Source organism: Tupaia chinensis, unplaced genomic scaffold (genome assembly GCF_000334495.1).
Source record: "Tupaia chinensis unplaced genomic scaffold, TupChi_1.0 Scaffold000303_1, whole genome shotgun sequence".
Lineage (NCBI taxonomy): Eukaryota > Metazoa > Chordata > Mammalia > Scandentia > Tupaiidae > Tupaia > Tupaia belangeri.
The window spans coordinates 847,533-854,129 of record NW_006159793.1 but is presented as its reverse complement, the minus strand read 5'-3'; the positions used below and the strand labels follow the sequence as shown (position 1 = coordinate 854,129).

Sequence of the window (6,597 nt, the reverse complement as noted above, 5' to 3'; positions counted from 1 at the left end):
TGCCTGGCCTCGAACCCCAAGCCATGTCTTGAGGTGCTTGACCTGGTGATGAGGTGTTCAGACCAGGATCCCTAACGTCCCCATCACCCTGGTCTTCCCGTGAGAGCGAAACCTGGGAGGAGAGTGGCAGTGATTGGAGCTCGCAGCCACCCGCTCGCTGGGTGTCGGGACTCGCGGTAACAATCCCGGTAACTACCATATCACTGGGTGCTCTCGGTGCACCCCAAACTTGTACGTTCTTTAGTTTTTTTTTTTTTATTTTAATTTTATATTTTTAATTTGCTAGAGGGCACATGCACTTGCTAAAGAGAGACAGAGAGAGAGAAAGAAAGAAAGCACTCACCGCCATAAGGCATGGCCACGCCTCAGTCCCTTCTCCTCCATTTCTCTCTCCTTTTGGAAGTCTGGACATGCACGCACACATGTCTGGTTTTCAAGCCACCAGCTCTAGAACTGACTCAAACTGCATAGTAGGCCATGTGGGCTCCAACAGCCTGAAGCACCATGGTCCCGACTGGCCAAAAATGCTTTATTTTATATAGGTCTTCTCATCTGATTCTCATAGTCACTTAGGAGTTTTAGGTACCATTCTTCTTTTTATTTACTTATTATTATTTAAAATTTGCTATAGGGCTCTTGTGTTCATTGGAGAGAGACGGGGGTGGGGGAGAAATCGCCCCCAATGGGGGACGGCCATGTGGCAACCCCTTCTCTTCCATTCTCCTCTCCGGATTTTAGGCATGCATGCACAGTGCCTGGCATAGTTTCAAGCCTCCATGTTTGGGACTCATACCGTGTTGGCCATGTGGGATCCAGCACCCTAACTACCATGCCGCCAGCTGGCCCAGAGTTAGATACTTTTCTTATTCTTTTTTTTTTTTTCTATTTTATTTTATTTTGTAATTTCTTATTTAAATTTGACTTGTATCTCTTTGGAGGGTACACCATAGATTTTCAAGGTCTTATCCCCATTTGACAGAGGAGGAAACCGAGACTTCCAAATTTTACTTCACTCCACGAAGGTCCCATAGTTAGTAATAGTTCGTTCGGGTCAGGGTTAGCTCCAGGCACCCTGACGTGCATTTTCACAGCTCCCCTGGAGGACCAGACTGTTCGTGGTTTATTGTTATGGCGAGGTAACCCAGACTGCTACCTCACGGGACTTCTCAAGGGCGTGCGAGTCTTTGTGAAGGAGAAAGCATTTCCAAAGTAAAAGGAGGCTGTCCAGGCCTGGCAAGGGCCACGTGGCACTGAGGTGGAAGGGCTTCTGATCTGTCCTGCCTCTTTCCTATGGTACTGCTCCCTTGCGTGCTGTTTACAAAAATGGCCCAGCTGGGGCCAGCAGGTGGGTGGGGCTGGAGGGTGCTGGACTCCCACATGGCTCACAGCGTTTAAGTCCCGATCTGGCGGCTTGCTTTTTACTCCCTGCACCGCCTCATTCTGTCTCTCTTTGGTCAAATTAAAATAATTAAATAAATAAGGCTAAATAAAATAATTCTTTTTTTTTTTTTAAGAGACAGGATGAGAGAAAGAGAGAGAGAGAGAGGGAAAGTGCGAAAGCAAGCCAACAGGTCTGGGACTCAAACCATGGTTGGCCATGTGGGAGTTCAGTGCCCTCAACCCCCACACCACCTGCCGACTCCTAACAATAGTTAAGAAAAAAACAAAGTGGCCTACCCTGGTGGCACAGTTGTACCAAATTGAACTGCAGTGCTGGAAGCTGCATGGCCAACTCGGGGTCAGATTCCAGGTAGGCTTGAAAGCATGTCGGGGCCAAGGTCCTGATGAGCTTGGGAGGAGATGAGGCAAGGGATGACAGCACGAGACCCTGTCAGGGGTGCTCCTCTCTCTCTCTAGTGCCTGTGTGCCTGTTATCATGAATAAAATACTACAATAAACTTTAAAAACAAAACAACACCATGATCGAGAAATTGGTTCCCCCTCCTGTCCTGACTGCTTTGCAAAGAAGCAGGGGTCTCCAGGACTGCAGGGGGTTGGTGGCCTGGGTGATGCTTTCTGGATAATATAAATATGAGTTTCCTCCTAAATGTGTTGGATGGGAAGAGCAGCAGGCCAGGCACCTGGTCTGTTGTAGACAAGCTGTGTGATTGTAGACAAGTGTCTTCTCTTCTCTGGGCCTCAGGACCTGGGTTTGTGTGGTATGGGAGAGGGAAGTGAAGTCTCTGGTATCCAGGGCCTCCCGGGTCAGGCAAAGGGGCTCGGTCTGAGCCGCCCTACCCTCTTGGTGTGAGTGCAAGTGTGAATGAAGGTGAACGGGCCCTTTGGGCCTCTGAGGAGCAAGGGAGGAGAAGGTGTACTGGGGCCGAGGATGGAGCCCCCCAGCTGCCTCCCCATCCCCCCACCCAGCATGAGCACAGAGCAGGCCCCCGTGACTTGGGCCAGGTGGATGTTATGCCCAGGACTTGGAGCGTTAGAGCCAGAAACACGCTAGTCTCACACCCATTGTGCAGATGAGGAAACTGAGGTGTGGAAAGGGGAAGCCACGGACTGGATGTGAGGTGCACAGAGGCTCAGCTGGGCCTCCAGCAAACGCTCGGCCTCTTCTACTCGCTGGGGGGTCTTCACGGGCAGATATCGTCAGATGGTAACAAAGCAGCAGGAGGAAGGCAGGAGGGAAGAGGGCCTTTAAGTCCCTTTGGCTTTGAAGATGGAATAATCACGACTTCCTTCTCTAAATATCTTTTGGCCCTTCCTAGAACCAGATGGCGGATGTTTGGAATTTATGTTGTAAATAGTGTTTAAGAATGGGGTGAGGGTGCAGATATGTTACTTTCTCCAACTCCCCCCCCAAAAAAAAAACCCCTCAAGATCTGAAGGAGAAAAGGGAGGAGGGAAAACTATGAAAGGATTGTGGGAGAAGGGAACAGTGAGGGGGATGGAGGAGAAAAGAGGAGAGGTCAGAGGAGAGCGAGGGAAGAGGAAGCAAGATGGAGTGAGAGCAAGAGGGGGGGATAGAAAGGAAAAGGAAAACTGAGAGCCGCGTGGGAAAAGAGGGAGGAAGAGATGGGCAGGTGTTCCTGGGGTGCAGGTGCTCCGGGGGTGCAGGCGCAGGCAAGCTCCTTTTTGAGTTCAGGAGGAAAACCCTTGAGTCTTCTAAAAATAGCTCTGCTTTTCCCCCAGCGGGGGCTGGCGGCAGGGACTAAGAGAGACACACTTGCCCTTTTATGGTAAGAAAGAACCCAGGGCCCCGGAGGGGGAGCTGGCTGGAGCCTGCAGTTCTGGATGTAGCCCAGTCCCAGGGTCTGGAGTGGGACAGGCTCGGGTGGGGGTGTGACTTGGTGGGTTTCCTGACCTGGGGGGGTCCTACCCTTTGTGAAGAAAGGGCTGAGGTGAGTGTCAGCAGGGGCCACATAGGACAGCCCTGGGGTTCTACTGGGCCACCAATATGGTTGCAGAAGGCTCCTAGGGACATCTGGTCCACCCCATCTCCCTGTTTTGTAGAAGACTGAACTGAGTCCCAGATAGGGATGAGATTGTAGGTTCCTGTATGGTGGTTTCAGCCATGGAAAGTGAGTGGATCCCAAGTCCACATGAGGATGGGTGCTCTGGGGCGCTGCGTATCAGGGGAGAGAGCACGTCTGGGAGTCGGGAGACCCCAGGCCTACTCTCTGTTTGCACACGACTTGCTATGTGACCTTGAGTAATGTGCTATCTCTGAGCTTGGCTGCTCTCATGGGGTGACTGGGGTGTTTTTGTTTTTGTTTTTTAATTATTAATTTAAATTTGCCATAGGGTATGTACTCTTGCTGGAAAGAAAGAGGGAGAGAGAAACTGAGAAAGCACCCTCCAGGGGTAGCAACCATGCCACAATCCCTTCTCTTCTATTATCCTCTCAGGGTTTGGGGCAGGCATGCATACTCCCCCCCCCCCAAAGCCAGGACTTGAAACCGCTCAGTCAGTCATGTGGGATCCAGCTGCCCAACCATCATACCACCAGATGGCCCATCTCATAGGGTGATAGTTAGGGCCTTCCCAGCGTTTTGTCACTCTGGGAATTTCAAAGCGAAATAGCTCTGCTTTTCCCTGGATGGAGGGGAAACCATGGTTGCTATTTTCCTCCTTGCTGTGCATAGCTTGGTAGGTATAATCTGAGACCGACACTCCAGCAGAGTGGAGACCCATGGGAACCTGGGGGCTGATTATGAATGGAATCCCGACCCTCCAGTTGGCTGGCGCTCACCCCTCACTGGATACACAGAGGCCAGAGGGGACCTCAAGGTCATTTGGAGAGCTGGGGCCGAGTTGGAGTAGAACCAAGGGCTTCTTCTCTGGCCTTGGGCTCTTTAGATCTCCCATTTGCATCTGCTAACAACCTTGGGGACCATCTGTGGCCCCATGAAGGGACTTCCAAGGCGTTGGAACCAGAACTCAGGACAAGCTGCCATCTTCCGACTCCCTCTTGCAGACAGTTATACCCTACTGTCTTCCACCCCTGTCCCTGCCCTGGGCTGTGAAAAACATGTACCATCTCCATCTTTGGAGAAGGCAGAGAAGCAGCAGAGGAGGTGGACACTCTGGGGGTCTGGTCTTGGGCAAGTATCTTCCTGTTGTTGGGCCTTGGTTTCTGGATCTATACCATAAGGGGATAGGCCTTGATGCTTTTCAGTTCATTTCCGAAGGTCTGAAGGTCTACGATGCTATGCATGTAGGATCCAACACCGGGAATATTTGATAAGCACCTAGCAGGCCCACGAGGATGGGTGAGATGGATAGAGTGTTGCCATAGCTTCATGTGAGGTAGGGACCACTGTCCAAGGTTTCTGGAAGCCCCAATTCTGAGACCCTTCTGTCTTTATTCCAGGAGGACCTGGATTGACTCTCTGGCCCCCAGCTTGAATCTCGCTCAAATAGCCCTGGCCTTGACTGTCCAGAGATGCCTGCAGGCCTGGCCTGTGCTCGGGGCCATTGCTCCAGGACCCTCAGCAGGTCTCATCAACCTTGTAACTTCTGCCTTTTCTCTACCTCTCCCACTTGACTCTCCACCTCCCCAGCTATGTCTAAGGACCCTACCCAATCTGCCTACGCCAGCCTCTCCGCACTGTGACTCAGCCTAATGGGCATGCTTGCTTTCCTTTTCCAGCCTCTGTGACATTCCCTCCCACCCCTAGAGAAAGACTGGAACAGAAGAGAAAAGAGGAAGAAAATAAAGCATCTTGATTTTAAATTAGAAGCCTCCCTGTGACCCTCCTGGAATTTCCATGCAGTTTCTCTGAAGCGTGTGAACAGGGCTCCCAGGACCCCGGTCCCCTCTGCCTCATTCCTGCGGGGGAGGGGGGGGAAGGCCTCCAGCTGAGTGTTCTCCGGGGACCTCAGTCTCACAACCAGGATCCAGGTCTCTGTGGTCAGGCCTGAAGTCCCCTGGGAAGGGCAAAATGCAAGCAGTGGGGTGAAAGGAAGTAGGAGGTAGGGTGGTCCCAAGAGGCCCCTGTACTAACTTGGGGCGGAACTGATGTCAAATCGGCTGGGAACTCGACATTCAGGCAGCAGGGGGGCTCAGCCCCAGGACTGCCCCCACGCAGCTGGAGCTGCCATGTGAAGTCCCAGGCTGGCGGTGGGAAAGGCTGTGAGATCCAGCCTCCTCTGAGAGTAGACTCCTATCTGTGTCCCTGCTAAGCTTGCATACCTCTGGTGATGGGGAGCTCATGCGCTGCACGGCCACCTCAGTCTTCTTTGGATGAACTATCGGAGACTCCCTCCTAACATCCTGTGACTGTCTGCCTCTTTGGGGCTTCATGCCCTGTCCTCTGGTTTCCTCTGGTTGACAGAGAACCAAGCTCTTTCCCCAGGAAGCTCTTTAAAGACTGGCTCTTACCCTCAGGCTTCCCATCCCTCCTAATCTCACCTTGAGGTCTCTGTTCCCTGTGGCCTTGACATCTGAGTCACTCGGTGTCTGGATTCCCAGGGCTCTCCCCTTTCCTGGGGCCCTCAGTCTAACGGTGTTTTGGGGAAGGAGAGAAATGGGCTAAATAAAAGGAATCCCTGCCAGGACAGGCAGATGCCTTAGAGGACTTGCCCCAGCTTCGGGGACCTTGTTTCCTGGTTACCAAGGCCTCTCTACAACCGAGGTCTTGCCCACTTTGTCCACTTTCAACCTCATTGAGCTTCGAGAGTAGCACTGAGCCCAACCAATGGGCTTCTCTGCTGCTCTCCTAAAATTTGGAGGCCTGCCTCCGTGACTTTGCACACGGAGCCCTTCACCTCCAGCACCTCCATCTTCTGTGTCCACCCAGAGCTTGCCCCTGCTACTCCCACCACCTCCACCCATAGGTACCCCTCTAGGAGAGTCTGGGTGTCCACTGTCTCTCACAGAATGACCCCAACTGTCCCACTTCCACCCCATACCAGGGAACATCACAGCCTGAAGGGGTCAGAGGGGTGGGACCCTTCCCCAAGTGAGCTGGCTATGGAGCCAGGGCCAGGTCTCAGCTCATCCCTGCCTTTTAGCCCCTACCCTGTTCAGTTCACTTCAATAGATGCCCGCCCCCCACCCGACCCAATATGGATGCTGGTTCACATGCCTGTAGTGTGGCAGGCTTCTTCAGGCTGCCTAGAGTCCTCCGCGCCTAGCTGTCCCGC

At 52.7% G+C, this 6,597-nt stretch overlaps 1 protein-coding gene across 3 annotated transcripts in view; it reads right to left on the bottom strand.

Moving 5' to 3' along the window:
- The window catches only part of LOC102486309 (uncharacterized), an 18,749-nt gene that overhangs the window by 6,106 nt on the left and 6,046 nt on the right, over positions 1-6,597 (bottom strand). The window lies entirely within an intron of this gene.